We start from the raw sequence: 21,228 nt of genomic DNA on the forward strand, positions 1-21,228 counted from the left end.
CGCTGACGCTATCACCGCCATGCATCCTAAAGTAACAGGCTTCTTGAAGTTATCTTCCTCCTCTGCTTTTACCCTTTCGAAGAATACTGACATTTTTATAACAGTGAGGGACGTACGCACTTAAGGCGGTGCGAGATAGGTGTGCTCCATCAGTGAAATTCAAGGAAACAGGCAGTTCACGTAGCCTATCTTTGATACGCAGGCCTGTAAACTTTTCGCATTACAGAAAGATCTTGCTCACCACAGGCGCGGTGCATATCAAAGGATGGAACGTGGACGACGCTGCATGCGAAATTTTCCCGAGATGTGCTACGCTAATGGTGTACGAGATCCCTCTGTTTTGCGAGATCGTTTACGTGAGCAGAACAGGTAGATGTATCAATTGCAAGCTTCGTGAAAAGGTTTTCCTTGAATTCCACTGATGGAAGACACCTGTCTTGACACTGCCTTAAGTGCGCATTCCAGCCGCTGCTTATGCAGTGCTAGCATTCCTGGAAGAGGTGTAGGGGCAGATAATAACGTGAAGCTCTAAAGCCTGTTACTTCAGGGAGCACGGCGCTGGTTGAGTCATTGTCCCAACGCTGTGCATCTTTTAATACATTAGCATTAGTCATACACTTTGAAAATCCCAGCGTCAGCGTTTGAAGCCTCTCAGAAAGTGGAAATTTGAAAGAAGAGAGAAATGGGAGAGGAAAGTGGAGAGAATAAAACCGCAATGCCCAATCAGAGTGCAGAGTAGCAGAGTGGAGAAAGGACAGTGATCTCACCACGAAGTTCATGGGTTAAGCGAAGGTCGCTACTAACTCATACCAAGTTACACAGGAATCGCAATGCTAGCGCATGCCCAACCGCATAAATTGCAATCATCATCCGCAATTTTTTTTTTCAGACGACAGGTGATAGGTTCGCCGTATGCCTGTATCTCCCCACCGATCTTTGCTGTTCGTTGCTCGGCTCATGGCCTGTTAGCCCTGTTAGTGGGAAGCTCTTCTTCAATAAAAGACTGAAGTCAATTATCGTCGTTTGCGCCTGCCTTTTATGCTCCATCTACTTTCCCCTCTAATCATCTGTTACTTGGTTCAGATCTCGATTAACTTGTCTTGATTGGATATTTAACACGAAAAAGCACTGTATAACATTTCTTCTTTCCGTTTTACGACGTTCTATTAATTGTAATTAAGGAGAAGGCAGGGCTGGCTGCGCATGATATGCTATTCACCAAAGGACATCCATTTTTTAGACCATGTCGGAGCGTGCCTAACGTAAACTATCACCTAAAAGGAACCACATATATGCATGGCCATTTACAGTTGCTAGTTTGGTATCTGATACACACGCCCATGTACTCAGATGTAATCCAACTAGGAAAACCGCTGCTTGGCCGCAGCAGTAGGGAAGTAATAAACTGTATTACTGAATGAAATAACTTCATATGAATAAACTGCATGTACATGCGCATTGTAATATCACGAATTCGTGCTCATATATGCTGTTCCCATTGACCTGTTAGACTCAGTCGATAATATTAATCTGCAGAACAAGAGGAGGCGAGCACTAAGCGAGCATCGAACACGACGTTACATTGCGCTGAATACACTGTAGGTGTGTGAACGAAACGCCTAGTTCGATACGTTCAGTAATAAGTTAGAGAGGCTAGGACTTATATACGCGAATGACTATCCACCGCTGCACAGGCAGCCGTCGTATGAAACCTTGACCGTCATATTACGACCTCCTGAACGGGCGCGTCCATAAAAATAACACCGCAGTTATTAGCGGCACTATTCTTGAATACAGATGGTTGCTTACCTGTGACAGCAAGTATTGGTTCTCCCACGATCTCATATAATCAAGAATGTTCTGACAGTGCCACCGCGTCTACGCTAAACCTTCAGGAACCTAACAAACGTCTTTTGCTACAGGACAATAGCCTTCTCCGGAAGGACACAAGGTACACCGCTCCTCTTCCTTTCTTTCAGACGTTGAATACTTAAGCAGCTTTTTCTGGCAAGACACCAAAGAAGATGATCTATACTTCTGCTACGAAAAACATAAGCTATAGTCTAGCAGCTGGTATTCGCGGAAATTCGCCCAGCGGTTGCATGCCTTGAGAGGCAAATGGGCATCCATATCTAAAATTATCTAATGCAAGAATTGCTGAGTTGAGTGTTTGCATCCACTTTCTAAGCAGTGCATAAAGTGCCGGGTTTAGAGTACTCCCTCAGTTGCCGTGGCGCCTGTTTGAAAAAAAAATATAAATGCTGAAGCCTGCCAAAAGTTTTTGTTCTTCTTAACCAGTGAGTGCTGCCTGCGAAGTCACATGAGAATTTCCAGCATCTGTTAGAGGAAAATGCGTGACATGTAGCTTTTTTTTTTTCGAAAGATCAGAGACATCTATATATGTTGAGTCAAATGGCTAACTCGACTCAGCAGGTAACTGCGCCCTACCAAGTCGATTACAATAATTAAAAACTAAACTTATAGGCACTTTATTCGTTTAACTAACGCATTGTTAAATACCTTTATTAACACTTAATATTTTAATGATATGGAGATCTTCGCGGAGGATAGAATTGCTCATAGAGACACATGCCACTCATAAAAGAAGTTTTTAGGGGCAATGCTCGTTGTAGCAGTAGGCTAGCAAAACAGTTATGCCAATCTGTTCACGCCAGTTTAAGAACGAGGTTTAAGGGCCATCTGAAATCTTCAATGGTGATAGTGTGAAGTGCCAGCATTGACGCATCTTCATATGGCGTCGTGCACTTAACCTCATGATAATTGCCACTGCGGTGGCTCAGTGGTTGTGGTGCTCGGCTGCTGACCCGAAAGACGAGGGTTCGACCCCGGCTGCGGCGGTAAAATTTCGACGGAGGTGAAAGTCTAGAAGCCCGCGTACTACGCGATATCAGTGCACGTTAAAGAAGTCCAGGTGGTCGAAATTTCCGGAGCCCTTCACTACGGCGTCTGTCATAGCCAGAGTCGCCTTGGGACGTTAAATCCCATAAACCAACCAAACAACCTTATGATAATGATTTTTATCCCCTGAAAACTTTTCCAACAGCCGCTATGACCATTACTAATGGTAATTCAGTTCTTCCTCGTATTCGTTGTAGCCCTTCTTTCAGGAATTCCTTTTTTTCTGTCCCCATTCGTTTCATATACCCCACCGCAAGGGAACCTTGACTCTCTGAAATGAAAGAGTGTAGAAAACCACTCTCCTGTATAATGCGATCAAAATTTGACGGCTTATAGCGAGCCCCTTTCCTGACTTACACCTGCCAAAGCTGGCGGTAGGGCACATATTTAGCGGACAGAGGGGCGTTGAAGCCTTTATGGCCACAGAAAGCCAGGATGGCGAACGAGGAGCATTGCAACCGAGAACGATCTGGAGAAAACACTGACAGCAGTTTTTTTGTTTTTTTTCAAGTTTCAGTTGGTAAAGCGCCCTTTATACTTATATAGTATAAAATGCGTGAATCATTGCACACTTGGCTTGGCGAATTTAGCAACGATTATTTTTACGTATCGCACTTGAACACTAGCAGCCAATCTCTAAAGAGTGGAACATCCATGCTTTTCAACAAACTGTTTCAGTTTCTATTTCTAGGTTTTTTCGAGAACCTTGTTCTCAGCTGTCTGCAAAACGATTAAAATACATAATTTCTCAAACACATCTCAAACTCACAGTCACAAGCGAGGAAGAGGAGTGTGCCTAGACCACTTTTTTTCATGTAGTTTATGTAAGCTTTAACTGGAAAAGCTAATTCCCACTGTAAGAGTTTCGTGGTGTGAGTCCTAATGTAAAAATTCTGAGAACGTGGATATGTAATCCCGTCTGCATTGTAGTCTGTTGTCGCCCTACAGGTTTCAGCCTTGACCTTGCAGCCGGCCCTTTCGGAAGTGTTTTTAGATGATGCAAATTAGTGGAGCACCTAGAGATTTGAGCGTCACTTCACATACAACTCTCAGTATTAGGCATGCATAAAAAAACTTAGGGACACCTAATTTCAATATGTATTGGCAATGCGATAGCATTGAACGCTTTCTATGCCTTTCCCGGAAGTGATTGGTGGGGCTTGAAAGACCCAAGTTACTCTTTCCAAGCAATGCTCTTCCTCGGGTCTTCTCCAACACCACCTGACACCTGCTTCGGTTGGAGGCTCCACATAGACGAACCTGGTATGGTGACGCCACTGCCTGTGTGATGAGGTCACTTACTTCCAGCCAATAGGCGTTCTTCGGACTTATGAGGTCACTGCGGGGCTGGTGACCTCACGTCCCTTCAGCCAAAAAAATATTTCTGCTCTAGTGATATCACTAACGACGTCACAGCCCGTCGGCCAACCAGGTAATTTCTGGACGACGCCGAAGAGCTTTTTGGCTTCGGTGAGCTTTTTCATATCAAATTCGAATTACTCCTTGTTATAAATGAAAGGGTGTTGTAGCCTTTCAAAATACAGACTGCCGGGAGACCGCTGTGACTGAAGATTCAACACAGGCCGTACCAAGAGCTTTGATCTGTTGTGCCAACTCTGACCCGCCGCTTCTGTGCATCGGTTCTCTAAATTTGAATAAAAACAGCGCAGTAGACGGGACCAAGTAGAGAGAACACACAGACACAGGCGCTGTGTCTGTGTGTTCTCTCTTTATGGTCCCATCTACTGCGCTGTTTTTATTCAAATAATGTACCAACCGGCCCGGCTTATTCCTCTCTTGGGTTCTCTAAAATATTGAACAAAAAAATACCCCGTTTTCCTCAAGGACTTGAAAAGTGATTTACCTGACAATTGCAGCCGACACAAATATCTGCTAGTCTAGTGCCTTCACAGTAAACTCACAATTCTCGCCAAATTATTAGCTGCTCGCTGATGATCATTTTAAATCATCCAACTCCGTCAAATATCTCTTGTAGGTAGCGCATAGGTCACAGAGCCTCCACACCAAAATCTCCATGAGACGAAACCAATCTGGAGGAAACTATCTTCGCGCTTCTTCCTAGCGCAATTCTTTCATATTGTGATGTGCAGCGCGCTCTTCCGCCTGGCATTTTATTTTTATAAGGCGCTCGTCGTGTGAAGAGTCGTGCGTCCTAGTTTTGCCGCCTCCACAAATGAAGCCGTAGGAGTTCTTCGCGAGTCAAATTATGGCGCCGGCTTCCCACACATCGTTACTTCGTGCTCTGACAGGCCGGCCAAGTATAGAGGAAGGGCAGGACTTTTCTGTGCTGGAAACAGACGTAATCTTCCGGATTTTTTCTATCTCTCTCTTCCTTCCTTTTTCTTTTTGGCAGATAGCGCAGTTTCCAGAAAAGGGTTATAGTGACGAAACAGACAACACACAGAAAGCTAGACGAGACAGTAGCCACTTCCAACTGATTTATTCACCGCGAATGCGAATGAATATAAGGCAAACCATCAAGAGGGATAGCAAGAACCACACATGCGTGGGAGGGCTGTACAAAAAATGAAAAAAAAAAGATAGGTGAGTCACACAGGCGTTGTTAGCCCCTGTACAGTCCTGCATTGAAAAGAATGGTGCGGTTTCTTTCCAAAATGCTTCAGGTGTTTCTGTTGCGAATTTCATGGCAATGTTAGAGTTTTGCCTGTCTTGCACTGTGTTATCATTTGGAGACCAGCTGTCTGTTCAAAAAAGGGGAATTTGTAATGGTTCCTACGTGGCTCCTGTGCTGTGTAACATCTTTCTTGCGGAGCTGAACAGGTCATTGGTAGATACTTTTGACGAAGCCAAAGTGCTGAAAACTTTTAGATATGATGACGATATTTTAATTATTTAAAAAAACAGATTCTCTCATCTTAACCACAAACAGTGGGAGAGGTTTTATCTGGTTTTAAACTACTTGGAAAAGGTTTGCACTTCACCCATGAGCTTTCCCAAGGCAATAGGTTTGGTTTGGTTTATGGGGTTTAACGTCCCAAAGCAACTAAGGCTATGATAGACGCCGTAGTGGAGGGCTCCGGAAATTTCGACCACCTGGGGTTCTTTAACGTGCACTGACAACGCACAGTACACGGGCCTCTAGAATTTCTCCTCCAAAGAAATTCTAGCCGCCGCGGCCGGGATCGAACCCGCGTCTTTCGGGTTAGCAGCCGAGCACCATAACCGCTTAGCCACCGCGGCGGCCTTTCCCAAGGCAATAGGTTGCAGTATTTAGACATTAACATCACCCTTAAAGATGAAAGCTTTTCCTGGATGTATTGCCCTCGTGCATGAAAAGAATTAATGCCCTATGATTCTGCCCATTCGAAGACTGCAAAGTGCGCTATTGCCCAGATGTGCCTGGAAGGTTTGGTTTGGTTTTATGGGGTTTAACGTCCCAAAGCGACTAAGGCTATGAGAGACGCCGTAGTGGAGGGCTCCGGAAATTTCGACCACCTGGGGTTCTTTAACGTGCACTGACATCGCACAGCACACGGGCCTCGAATTTCTCCTCCAAAGAAATTCAACCGCCGCGGCCGGGATCGAACACGCGTCTTTCGGGACAGCAGCCGAGCACCATAGCCACTGAGCCACCGCGGCGGCTGTGCCTGGAAGCTTCGCTGAAGAAATAATGTTGCCATAAAGCGAGCGACACCTTTCAAACCCAGGTTCGGAAGTTGGAACAAGAAGGCTTTCCAACGTCGATCGTAAGCGCGGTAGCAGAAGCCTTGTTAAGAAAACTGAAGAAAGAATGTAGTAAAGGAGGCAATGAAGATGAGGTCACCAAAGCCAAAAGTAGACCGGTTGTCATCCCGTACACCCTTAAGGTGGCGCACAATTTGAAGCACGTGGCAACAAAATACAAGGTACCTGTGGTTTTTTCCGCCCCCAAGAAACTGGCTGCCCTGTGTGTTAAAACTGATCCCAACAAGGCACAGAAAATTGAATGTAACAAGAGACATGCAGCTCCGTTTGTTAAATGTGCAGTGGGAGTCGTGTACCAGATTCCTCTCACGTGCGGAAAGAAGTACATCGGCCAAACCGACCGCTGTATTAACGACCGATTAGCAGAACACAATCGGGATTTACAAAATGGCACAGGTTCACATCTGCCTCATCACTGTAAAGTCTGCGGGGAAAAAAGAAGGATTAAGTGTACAGCAAGGCTGAAAGAAACGAAGGTTTTAAGCAGAAGTAAGGACCAGACAGCCCGTGAACTGTTAGAGGCTTTCTATATCAAAAGCAGCTGTAGTGATTGTGTTAGTACCACATCAATTTCCATATATAAGAATGAAACTGCTTTTTTAGATACACGGGGGTGAGACACCTGTGTGACTCACCTATCTTTTTTCAATTTTTTTTTTCAATTTTTGTACAACCCTCCAGCGCATGTGTGGTTCTTGCTACCCCTCTTGATTGTTTGCCTTATAATCATTCGCATTCGCGGTGAATAAATCAGTTGGAAGTTGCGCCTGTCACGTCTAGCTTTCTGTGTGTTGTCTGTTTCGGCGCTCTAAACCTTTTCTGGAAACTTGCACCAACTAGCCACTCTACAATATTACTCAGATAGCGCAGTACTCTGAAAGCGTACCGTAATGATTATAGCAGTTGCATCAGTCACAGCTCATTCAGCTTAGATGGCGTGCCTTTAATGCACGGAACGCCTCTCCGCGGTGGCTTATGACGCTGGACTGCTGAGGCCTGGGGAGGAGTGTTCGATCTGGACTGCGGCGGCCACGTTTCAATTGCGGCGGAACGCAAGGAGCCCGTTTACTGCGCGATGTCAGTGCACGTTGAAGAACCCCAGGGGGCTGAAGGTAATTCAGAGCCCTGCACTAGAGCATCCTTCGTAAGCCATATCAATTCGGATCTTTAAACTCTATATGTCATGCCATGCCATTACATGCCATGTCAAGCCGTGTCATGCCATTCCATTCCATTCCATGCGATGCCATGCCATGCGATGCCGTACCTTTCCATACCATACCAACAGATCAGTGCCATGAAGAACGACACATCTGTGTGGAAGTCGCCGCAAAGAGTTACCACTGTTCCGCGGTACGTTCAGTTCAGTTTAAGTACATACGTACTTTGAGTGGATTATGTTGACGAGAGGCGACAAATGAGGCTCACATTCTCCTGATGGGGCCTTCTCCGTAGAATTACTATTTATGCATACGAACCACTCTCCTGCAAGCCTCACTCATTAAAATCACAGTCACAATGCAAATTCTGTGCACGCTGCAACTAAATGGCACTCAAGTTGCAAAGGCATATCTCACAACAGTAGCTGAGGTGCCAATGGCGTGCAGATACGAACCAAACAAGGGTTACAAAAACAATTTGCTGCGAAACTAATGACAGATATCGCTTTGCCTTGCCACAAACGGACCAAACTTCAGACATTCGAGAACTCGCAAATTATCGAATTTCGCATTAAATACCGCAAACCAACAGCCAGATATGGGTATCGCGCCTCGCGGAGCGAGGTAAGTCGCAGTGACTTAAAAAAAATTGCAATTAGGCGGCATTTTTGATGCATACGCACTCTGAGGTTTATGTCTGCTGGAAATTGGCCACAAAATTTTGCTTACGAAGATGACTGTACTTTGTGACATTTTCGGTGCAAGAGGAAATAGCGCCAATCATGCCGTTTACAAGTAAAGCTAAACGTCCCGCGCATGCGCATGATGGTTTCTTTCCGCGAAAAGAGATATGAGTTAGAGGAGCCTTCTCAAAAAAGTAAAAAAATATTCTGGCAACAATAGCGCGGATGGTAGCCGTCCCTCTAGAGATCCCCGCTTTCCACCTCTCGAAGAGAAGAGAAAGCCGGTACTGGAATAAGGAAAAATATTCAGACAAAACAGAAGCGACAAGCTGGTTGGAGACAGAACGATTTACAGGGGGCACACAAACACCCAGGGAGGACTTTTTTATTCGGGAACACTCGCACCTGTGCCTTTGCGGTGCCAGCTGTGGATACACGACTGGCCCGCTCTCTCGTTTCTCCTCGTAAAACGTCAAGGTGTGTTACGATCCCCGACGCGCACTAAAACAGAATATTTACGCGAACAAGACGTGTGTGTGCATGTGTTTCTCGTACCCGTTATAGCTTCTTGTATCCACGTACGTCAAGTGTGAAAACTGCGATGCGCTCCATCTTCGCCGGAAGCGGAAGTAAGAAGTAAGCGCGAAAATTCACAGCATGGCGCTAAATCAGGATACGACAATGGCAGCGCTTTGCCCCACATAGAAACAACGAAATGGCGGCGTTACTATACCTCTCTGTTCCAGTAAAAATTCTGGCAGAAACCAGAGACAGCGAGGGAAATCGAAGCAATGCGAACCCTTTATAAAAATGACAACACAAAAAAGAAGATAAATCTATCAGCCGCAAAAAGAAACCTCAGGCAGGCATGAACGAAAGTACTTCGCATTTGTATCTTTGAGTGCACACGTGTTCTAACTTGAACTCTGTGTCACTAAAGTAAGATTGTACACATCACAATGGCTTCTTACCGTTATTTTCCAACGAGGAAATATCAGCAAGAAACAGCTGCGATGTGAGCAACCTTTACTCTCGTTCCTTCCAAATTTGCCAAACGTCCCTCTTCCTGTACTTGCGTAACCAGTCCTTTTCTCCTACCACGGCTAATAAAAATCCCAGAGGTACTTAATTGCCCTGGATATACCTGGCGCTCAGGGCCTAACCTCTCGGTAGGGGACGAAAAGCTTTTGTGTTATAACAGATATACTACTGGTGCTGTTACAGACAGCCACTAACTTTACCGCTAGACATCAGCTATGCGATTACGATAACGCAGCGATAACGCCTCGACACTGGCGATAAATCACGTGAGCGAACGGCTTGTTGATGAAAGGTCTCAACTGAGGTGCAAAAAGATGTAATGACAGGATTTTAAGTCAATCTCACTGTGGCAATGCAGGCGGGCCAGTTTCAAGCAATATGGGTGTTTACACTTAGCAGATGAATATTAAGTTGCCCTTTCTTTTCGCTCCAATGTAGTTGGGTGTTTTCTTCGAGTTAACCAGTTTAAATGCTAACGAAAAGTTTAAGTAAAAACAAATGTCAAGCTGCTACCAAATTTTAGTGCTTAAATATATTAGCCGACACAGTTAGCCGACACAGTCGCACGCTCACTTGATAAGAGAATTTGCATAATATTGCCAGGGAGGATTTATAAATTCACCTGGGTACACTGGAGTCAGTCTGGCGCACCCCTATTGAGGAAATTAATTACCGTAAACTAAAGGAGTGCACGATATTCCTGATGAGACGTTTGAGTGCAGTAGTAGAATATGTGGGCAAATTATAATCATACAAAAACTTTGCAGCTCTTGGGGTGTCACTGGAGAGCACAGAGGCCATAAGGTGCATTGAACATATGCCTCTCAGTATTTCATTCGTCCAATGAGTGCTTATGTTGGTTTTTTTTTCTCCGTGCTACAAGCGCTTTGTGCTGTGCTATTCTGTTGCAAATTTAATCACGCCTTGCCTATTGGAAATGAAGAAACATATTGTTCGTCCATGAGAAAGCAAACCAACGTCCGCTACCAGCATGCACTTATCATTGCTGGAAATTTCAATTAGGTAAAGCGTGAAAACCGTTTGTAGACAAATGCGCGCTTCGTTAACCTTTGTCCGCACCTGCATTTGAGAAAGGAAAGTGTAATTACAACACCCGCGTCCTGCTCTGGGGTCGCACTCCACACAGCGCTAGGAAGGAAAGCGCGGTAAACAACTTTGCTAAGCCCACTTTTTTCGTTTGTTACTCGCCTGTTCACGGGCCTGAGGGTTGCCTCGCATTGCCACCTACGTTTCATTTTACCAGGGAATAATACATGAAGGGAAGATTTGTAGTGCGCGCTGATTTTCTGGCCGCATATAAGCCTCCACGCGCGCATTTGCTAGACATTTTAAAGCGCACAGTGCCCTATAAAACCCCCTGGCTACAAACACGTGCGGTCCAAGCAGTTGGGCTTATGTAAAAACTAACCTTCCGGTTCTGACGGAGTGTTTTTTTTTTCAGCATATGAGATATAAGCCGCAGTTCACGCCAAACACGAGCTTCATATTACAAGGTATTTCTGTGTTATCCATTAATATCCCATGCTTCCTTGCTCACGATTAAACGGCTCCGAAAAGATGAGCTTTCCCTCGGGATGTGCTTCGGCGAAACTGCTTCTTACAGCTTGAAAATTTGGTTGCTGGTCAGGTCACGCATACTCGGGTTACGGAGCTCGGTTTACGGAAGTGCAGAGCTCTTTCTAGGAACCCCAATGCGCAGTTTTTGGCTCCTGGAGAAGAAGCTTCCCCCTCTAGCACCCTTCGCGAGGAGCGAACACAGCAACCATTCTGTTCCCTGCCGTTCTAAAAACTCCAGCGCTGGACTCCGCCAGTTGTCCGGGCTTTATTAATATTAACTTTTTTTCAGAGCCATTTTGTACGGCCCTACACCGGCACCACGTTAAAAGCGGCCGCTAATGGTTTCTCCATGGCGGCTGATCGAGCTAACGGTTTCTATGTCTCGAGAGGGACATTTCATCCGGTTCACTGCGGAATATGAGGACATGCTTTCTAATTCCCGGCTTTTAAGGGCCGCATAAAAGTTGCCCGCGAAACGCAAAGCAATTTTTACCTTTTCAGCCTGAATGTATGCTGAGTAGGAGGAACTCCATAGGCGGTCACAGTAAACGAAGGTCGACCCACTCAACATGTTTAGAAGATAAATATTTTCTGCGTTGGTGTCCAACACTTACACGTTCTCAGACTCACTTTGAATGCGCTGAGAGAATAGTGCTAGTATCTCTTTTTTTTTTTAAAGTGCGGATTATTTTCTGAAGCCTATTTTGCGATACCTTTTCGTCGCACTTTCCCCATTCAAAGCTGTGCTCTTTAGACACTGTTTAAGACAGAAACAAGAATGCGAGAATGCGTCTTAAGTGTGTCCATGTGCTGTTCTATGCGCGATCGCCGCCCTCGTGGTGGCTACCTAATTACCGCTGTTCTTATGTATGAACATCAGCCAGTAGCACCTCCTTTATTTCCGAGCTTGCCTCTTTTAATTTTCATACTAGGTTGAAAGATTTCCCTACACATATGTTTCCCGGCATCTATTCTTACAATTTCACTCACTTTACTGATTTATTAGTAGGGCAGTGTCTTCCTTCACGACGATTCAAATTCATTTGCCTCTCTTTTTGTGCTAGTGTATCTTTCGTGGTTAAACTTTGCCCTTTGTTGCAGCAGCATTTGTGAGTCCAACACTATAATCAGCATAAATAAACACACGCACTATAAATAAAGTGCAAGGTAATTGACGTTGTGTCACACGCACGTTGGCTTCACGTGTAGGCTCGTCGAGGCAAGCAATAAGCTGTGCCGAGACAGCGCTAGCTGCCGTTAGTTAAGGCACTATAGCAGCAACGCTGTGCACCTGGCGCCCGCACGTTAACTTCAGGTTCCACCCTTCCCGCTGCCCCTAAGCAAGTAAAAACAAGAAAAAAGTCACAGTACTTTCTTTTAAGTTACGTCGCGTAACACTCACTTCTTTATTTCCCTTTACGTTCCAGCTGGTTGGTAAGCCGCTGCTTTTCCGGCGTCAAGATAGTCTACTTCGCTGACACGCATTTCTTTTTTTTTTTTCGTCGCTTATCGGGTTGGTTGCTTTCTTCTGAAACTTTAGCAGGGATAATGCTTTTGCCCGCGGTGCGGGTGGTGGCGGGAAACTTAGGCACTTCCTCCTTTCACTTCTTTCTTTCTTGTTCATTTCATTAACGGGTAAGAAAGCTTCTCGCCTGTGACGGGAAGAAAATGCCGGCCGCAGGAAAGTGGCGACCAACACGCAAGGAAAGAAGGCAGAAAAAAAAGCCCCGCCTTGAACACGCAAAGTTGTCTTGCTCGCGACAGAGGCCATCGTTCTTCAAAATTCGTTTCATGCTGTGGTGAGAAACCACTTTTTTATTTCCTTTTTCTTCCAGCAGGAAGGCGCTACGGCGTCCATCTACGAAACGATGTTGCCGCGGCATTCGAGACAGGACAAAAGAGAAATATAAAGAAAGGAATAGGAAGTTTTTGAAGAAGTCGATATGAGCTTGGCGGCTTTCTCTCGTTTCAGCATTTTTTTTTTTCGATACGGATTATTCAAGCCCAACGAGTTGCTTCGCGTGGCACTCCGGCAAATCTGGTCGAGACATTTTTGTGCCTATATCTACGCTGGTGGTGTTAGAAATCGTATATTGAGCTGGCGCTTAGCGACTTTTGGATTCTGGGAAGCGGTCTCCTTTGGGATTACCCACTGTGATGAAGCAAGGACGCTAGTTGAGCCGCTGTAGGAAAGGGTATTTTCTGCAGCAAAAAGGTGCCCCAACTTAATCAAGTCGAACTACTTCTGCGCGATGCCGAATATTCGACGCTCGCAGTCAACCATCGCGTAGTGCCGGCTATGCACTTCTTTTCTTCACTATCGGTTTCAGCTGGGCCGGCGAGATAAACGAAAGGAACATTTTCGAGCGAGAGAGAGAGAGAGAAAAACTTTATCATGGCAAGTGTGTTTAGACCCCCCTTGGGTCCTTGGACCACCGCACGGTCCCACTCTACGTCGGAACGTTCATACGGTGTTTGTTCATGACGTCGGCACCCCGAAGCACCGCAGCAAGCTGCGATGGCGGGTCCGGAGACGAGAGCACGATTCCCAGTCCTCCCAACTTGATAAGGCGGGCTGTCCCTGCGGGGGAGGATCAGCAGGGCAGCCGAAAAGGATGTGGGAGAGTGTGGCGTGAGGGTCGCCGCACAGGGTGCATGCAGAGGAGGTGCCACAGTAGAGAGATAGCAGCTGAGGGGATGAGAGAGAGCGGGTCTGGAGGCGTCTCCAGAGGATCTGTTGGGAATGGGTAAGGGAGGGGTGTGGAGGAGGGTAAGTCCGACGGTCCAAGCGAGAGCCTACTCCACCACCAAACCTACAAAAGGCGTCTCGCCGCTGAAGCCTGACCTTGAATTTACCTTGTGAGCCTAAATAAAGTAAATAAACGAATAAAATAAATATTGCCGTGACTGGGTTTCCAAACCGAAGCAGCGCCAACAGATCAGATTCGCTGACCTGTGCACGAAAGCACTATGCTATTGCCGCAGTTGATCACGAATCATGTTAAACTGTAAAAGCACCGAAGTTTGGGCCAGTTGGTAATTTATCCATCTTGAAAACGTAGCAGCACGAAAAAACGAGGACAAAATAGACACAGGTACGACAGGACATATGCTGCTGCAGCATATGTCCTTTCGTACCTGTGTCTATTTTCCAGCATATGTCCTGTCGTACCTGTGTCTATTTTGTCCTCGTTTTTTCGTGCTGCTGCGTTTTCAAGATGGTTAAACTGCAACACACTCTCACGCTGTGCATTGCACATCGTCTTCATCAAATAATACTACTATCGAGCGAATATCGTTACCGGACGTGCCGACGAGCCAGCAAAGCGAAACCTTGAGCCAACCAGGCTAAACACGTGTTCCGCACGTCTACTCGGCTTAGCTACAAAACCCTAACATTTTTTTTCCCCTTGTCTCGAAAGTGTTTCCATCTCCTACCTTTCAACGAAATTGGAATAGGCAGTACCTTTGTGATCTCTGATGCTCATTTCGAAAGTCTCGTTTGGCGATGTGAAACTTTGTTTGAAAAGCAAACAAAACAAACAAAAAAAAGCCAGCGTTAAGATGAAAGTACCCTTTTTTAACCGAGGCATCTCGGTGCAGCGAAAAACAATGCAAACCCTCTGCAATCGCTTGTAAAGGAACGGTTCATTCATTGGCTGAACAGTAGGTAAATGTGGTAAGCACGGTTCCTGTGCTATATTTTTGTACTGGCAGAGATGAACCAGTAATACCCCATTAAGATTTTTATGTAATGCACTGCAGTGGGCTGTCTCGGTGGCCAAGGCATATCAACAAGTGCAATAACAATACGTCTGAGGGGTAATCATACTACTAAGGTGCTGTAAATGCTTTCGAGCGTACATATTCCACATCTGGGATTCGTAGGAACATTGAACGTTGAACATTGAACGTTAATATTATCCTTGTCAGCAAGCAGCCTCAGCTCTTCTGCCACAACATGCTTCTCAGCCAACCATCTTTTGTAATATGCAATCTTAAAGCTGCGAACGCTTAGGTGCTTATACTGTTAACTAGGGTGCTCAATAAATTCAGAACACAAATACATCTAGTCACTCCGGCCCGTACTTAACTCGGTATCTTTCTTTATTCCGCATAAATCACTGGGCACGACGCCAGCGAAACTGTAGTAGGGATGAGTGCTTCACACTTCTTTTTAGATCGCAAGCAGTACTTACACGCTCTAAATCCCTAAAAAGAATCGTGTGACTTGCATTACCTTGAGGTTGACCTCAGCCAATCCGCAGCAATGAAACAAATACCACCGCTACGGCGTTTCGAGCCCGTGGTAGCGCCGACAGATCAGCTTCGCTGGCCACTGCACGAAAGCACTGTGCTATCGCCACGGCCGATCATGCCTCCTGTTGAAACTGCAACACACTCTCACGCTGTGCATTGCACGTCGTAGTCTACATCGACTTCAATCTGTGCGCAGAAGATTTCGCACGTCGTACTCGGTTTAACTAAGTAAAAGCCTGCCATTTTTCTCGCGTACTTGAGGTAGCCCTAAATTTTATGTTCACCTTTGCCTCTCTGTATAAGCCCATTGAAGTTAAAACGTGGACGGCGATACATTTAAGTAATAACGGTGCCAGAAGCTCAAATTTACTTTGTATTTCGGATAAACCATTCTGCGTGAGCACATAAGAATTTGTTGTCCGCACAGTACATGCTTTTATAACGACTGCAATTAGCATAATGAGGTACCCATAAAACCGATGGCTGCATAGAAACATGCGTAATGCAGGCTCCAGTTCTGCTTCCCATGGAATCCCTCTGGCGGCAGTGTTCGCGCATCTAAGCGGGTGAAGTAGAATAGAAATTCACGTGATGTAGAGACCAGGAACGTTTATTTATACATTGCTTTCCAGTATGCATAACTTAATGTCCCGCCTCTCGAAACGTGTTCACTCGCTTCATGTTTTTATAGGGAGAAACACCAGGACAGCGCGATTTGCAGCAGTTCGAGGCAAAATCCGATTTGTGTCTTATTTTTATCTCCAAGGAACACGCCTGATTTCTAATCGCTGTCTTTTAAAAACAATAAAACTTGAAAACCAAGAGTCTGAGCCCGACGATGTGCTAAGAAATCCGAGGAGTTTGCAACGTAATCTTGTTCTTGCTTAGTTTATTCTCCTCAGAGATAAAGCTCGAGAAGGCCGACTCGAACTGAGTGTGAAGACTGAGCTGTCACGCTTGCGTAATTTTAACAAGTTCCAGGAAAATTCGCGTCTTTGGTCTTGCTCTCGTTGTCGTCAGTGTATGCTTTTGTTTGCAAGATTACACGCTGAAAAGAGCTCAGTTTATTCTGATTCTATTCAAGAAATCTCCATTACAAGAGGAGTTACGCTTTTTTTCCTTGCCGCCGCTGTTTTCGGCCGCTCACCGTCGCCTGTCCGTGACTCACGTAAGCAGCAACTGCGAAGCACCGATTCCAGGAACGAGACCGTTTCTCGGAAGCGGAGAATGCTAATCCGATAGAACGATGCAGGAGTCCAATCTTTGGCTTCTTCAGCAGAGCTTGAAAGTGCCTGGTAGGGTCCATTTACGACAAAATATATTGCGGATTTTAAGCATGGTTTCCGCTTCTGTACCTACAGATTGTATGCCTTCGGATTTCTTCTAGCTTGAGCGTCACGTCTCTTGCCCGCTTCCCATGGCCAGCGAACACTTCTCAAGCAGATCGTAGCCAACTGCAAAAGGCAGGGACCGTGCTGCTTGCAATGGCAAGATGAATGCCTCCTGTCGCAAAGAAAGGGACGTCGCCATAAAGGAGCGCAAGCCACGAGAATTCTGAGCAGCTCAGTGAATTATGTGCGCTGAAGGAGAAAAGCGAAATTCCTTTATTTTTTCAGAGCACTTCATGGCAGTCGCTGACTTTGCCTGTTTTCTTCTTTCCTCCTGGACCTGATTGCATACCTTCGACACTCGTTCCTGGGAGGTAACAAACATCGAGAGGTAGCAGTGCAGCATTTCTATAAGCAATGGCTAACTTGGCGCGATTCCGTTGTTCAACAAATACTACTTTGTTTGCCCCAGTATTTACATCAGCGGTATCCAGTTCGACCGTCCTCTCAAAGCCTTTGACTGCAATGTTCAGAGCGAAGAGGTAGGCTTACAATATCGTTCAAGCAGGAGCATAGTGGCTTGCACCACCCAGCAGGTATTGTGGATGAGTAGGATTGTGCTCATGTTCACCGAAGCCCAACGCCGGAGACAACAGGGCACAACTTCTTCACTGAGGGTCTCGAAAGAATCATTTTCGACGCCGAGAGATTGAGCTCGTGACGTTCTGTGCACCGAGCCGTGATTAGACACCGTTCCTTCTCGCCATTGCTGCTGTTTTTTTTTTGTTTATGCGCCGCCCCGAATAGTAATAACAGATATGTTTGTAATAACAACAGAATTTTCAGAACAGAACAGTGCTGTCCTTTGTTGTGCTGACGAAACTACTGCCAGGTACTACAGAAAATTACTATAATACTACAAAATAATCTGCCGTTACGACAAAGCCACAAACTATTTTGGCGCATTTCTGGCACGATTCTGTCGTTTTTTCGACTGGGGGATAGCTCCCCAATTAGTAAGTACCACGTGAACCGTTCTACCAAGAAAGAGACCCATCAATTAAGCTCTTAAGCTCCTCGTCCCAATGGCCGAGGCCGACAGTCTTCGCATACTTCTTCCGTTTTTTTTTTTTTTCAGTATTGGTACGAGACACATACAAGAGAATTGATCAGTTTGTGTCTCTAATCAGCGACAATCGGCGCGCGCTGCTAAAGAAGCGGTAATACCTACTGTTGCAGCGACTGACCCACGGAACACTTTGCTTTGCTTCGCTGTCCACTAGTTTGGTTTGGTTTATGGGGTTTAACGTCCCAAAGCGACTAAGGCTATGGAGAGACGCCGTGGTGGAGGGCTCCGGAAATTTCGACCACCTGGGGTTCTTTAACGTGCACTGACATCGCACAGTACACGGGCCTCTAGAATTTCTCCTCCAAAGAAAATCAACCGCCGCGACCGGGATCGAACCCGCGTCTTTCGGGTCAGCAGCCGAGCACCATAACCACATAGCCACCGCGGCGGCCTGTCCACTAGTGTGAAGTATTTGGTGACGTCGAATCACTCTGTCCAGCTTTCGTTTCTGTCGGCGGTGATGATTTCACTCTACCTTGGTTCGCGAAATACTCCTCTGCAAGGTATATGCGAGGTGCCAGATTTTCCCAGGGCACAAGCTCAGCTTCTCAGTCGTGTATTGGGGCAATTACAACAGCCTCGAAGCTCAAGAGTTATAGAGAGTAGGAGCAGTATCATTCCAAGCTCTGAGAAATTTGATCACTTATAGGTGTCTTAAGTGCCAGAATATACTGCTGAAACGCAGACCCTTCAAGCTCGAAACTTCGACAAACGCTGTACTTCAATTTCCTTGAAAAACGTAGCATTTAACAGTACTAATCCTCATCTGCCTGTAGGTTTGCTTTTACACAAGCCCCGCAGGAGGGGGCTAAATGTCGGCTCAGATTTGCTTTTTCTCTAGCTACTGGTTAATCTTTCTATTAGCTGTAAGGAAGGGATTCGAATTTCTCGTCAATATTTCGAGAAAGTAGGGGGGTCGAAACGCCTCCCTTTCGATGTTGAACGTGTAAACAGAGCACAGCTCAAAGCCGCAGCTCGTTATGTTCGTGCAAGCATGTATGCAAAAGTGTATAAGTATTGCGAAGCCTGTGTCATTTATCACATTTCTAGCTGATTATTCTTTAAAAAGTAGACTGTACACCACATAACCTCCTTATGAAATGTTCAACGCCACCAAAGCTCGTGGTTAAGCACAATGCCAGTGCCCTATCACTGGGTATCAACATGAGAAAATTCTCGGTACGCATATTAGGTCAAAGACAAAGAAAAAAGAAGAAAGAAGTGTTTTCTGTTTATTATTAAGTTCTTTTCCTCAACGATCTTTCAGTAAGTTTGCTTAAAAGGTATATCATTGCACATTTTGTGACCATAGCGATATAATCAACGTTGCTCACAAATGTTAACTAGTTTACAGGGAGACTAAAGGAAGACTGATAATGCACCTTGAAAGCAAATGTGACCTCTACTGTAGGTTTCTCTTTGTTGCCGAGATGCGGGAATGTGGCAACGACTTCCGGAAGGTGACTGCACCATGTTCGTCCTAATTAGATCACCGGATCGCAGACGGGTTGCATAAGTTACTGAGAACACACACTGATCACACGATCGACGGCACGCGACAAGGTCCAACAGTCTCAGCGTACCTTAACTACAGCGAATCGTTTTATGCGTTTCTTGCCATCAAACTGTTCTGTGCCTCTTTTGGAGACAAAATGTTTATTTTGAGCCTTTATTTCATTCACCAGTAAGCTGCGGTTAGCTGAGTTCTCATGTAAGTGAGGATTTCTGAGAAAATTTGTAATATGCACGTTTACGACGCGTTTATTCGAAAATAACGGCCAGCAACGTTTTTATTTTTATTTAATTTATTTTTGGATCAATCACAAAGTTTGTCCACAAGACAAGATATAGTGAGGTCATTGGTTGTTTCTAATTGGTTCTTGTTCTAAATCAGGGAATATTTGGATAACCTGTTTGGTGGAGAAAAAGCTGAAAATTAGGCACTCTGCATATAAAAAAGTAACTCTCACAAGTGTCATATAAGCATAAAAATATTTGACGCTTTTGAGTACAGAATTGGTGCAAGGTGTTGGCAACACCCGACATATTGACCCTAAATGGTGCGATGTTCGAATTTCGAGCCGTCTGCGTATAGTCTACGCCTTCATGTGTATGATGCAATCTCATTTTACAACGTTAGGAGCCATGAAAATACACACAGCGACCTGTTCATCTATTATTCGCGTCTCAAAGAGGGGTGTGCATTTTTTTTTATTTAGTGTAAAGGCTCACATGGGCACTACCTTATAGAAGGAAAGCATCTCGTAAGTGAAGCATGAACATAATGCTGAAATGATATAACGGCTTTGAGACATACGTGCAGAAAATATATGAGAATCAGTGCCTCAACAAAATCAGACAAAAAAAGCAACCACATAAAAGCAGGTAAAGATCCATAAACATTTACTCATAATGTGCCTTTCAGTGCTGAGATAAAGTTTTCGAGTTCATAATCGCAGCAACTGAGAGGAGCGAGTGAGTTCTACCTGAATTTTTCCCACTCCAGAACATCTTCAAATTTGACAAATTATCTTCTGGCAGACGTGATTGGTCAATTTCTCTCCCACACCGACTGCAACAAGAGTAAAAAACGAAAAAATAAAGAAATTGTTTTGTTCGTGTTTATCTTTCTTCGCTTTTTCTTGTTTTTATGCTTCTTTGTGTGCTTGTTTTTTTGTGTGTGGTGTGTCTCTGTCCCTGTGTCCGAGTCTGTGAACCAGTCTCTGACTGTCCCGGTCTGTCTATGTGTCTGAGTCTGTGGACCAGTCTCGCCTTTCCCAGTCTGTGTCTGTCTCTGCAAGTCTGTGTCTCTGCCACTGTCTCTGCGTGTCTATGGGGGTGTCCCTGTCTATCTCTGTCCCCGTCTCTGTCTCTGCGTGTCTGCGGGGGTCTGCCTGTCTCTGGCTCTGAGTCTGTGGACTATTCTCTGTCTTTCCCAGTATATGTCTGTCTCTGCTAGTCTTTGTCTCTGCCACTGTCTCTGCGTGTCTATGGGGGTGTCCCTGTCTATCTCTGTCCCCGTCTCTGTCTCTGCGTGTCCGCGGGGGTCTGTCTGTCTCTGTCTCTGAGTCTGTGGACTATTCTGTCTTTCCCAGTATGTGTCTGTCTCTGCAAGTCTGTGTCTCTGCCACTGTCTCTGCGTGTCTATGGGGGTGTGCCTGTCTATCTCTGTCCCCGTCTCTGTCTCTGCGTGTCTGCGGGGGTCTGCCTGTCTCTGGCTCTGAGTCTGTGGACTATTCTCTGTCTTTCCCAGTATGTGTCTGTCTCTGCAAGTCTTTGTCTCTGCCACTGTCTCTGCGTGTCTATGGGGGTGTCCCTGTCTATCTCTGTCCCCGTCTCTGTCTCTGCGTGTCTGCGGGGGTCTGCCTGTCTCTGGCTCTGAGTCTGTGGACTATTCTCTGTCT

Source organism: Amblyomma mixtum, chromosome 6, assembly GCF_055824585.1.
Source record: "Amblyomma mixtum isolate Tamu chromosome 6, ASM5582458v1, whole genome shotgun sequence".
Taxonomy (NCBI): Eukaryota; Metazoa; Arthropoda; class Arachnida; order Ixodida; family Ixodidae; genus Amblyomma; species Amblyomma mixtum.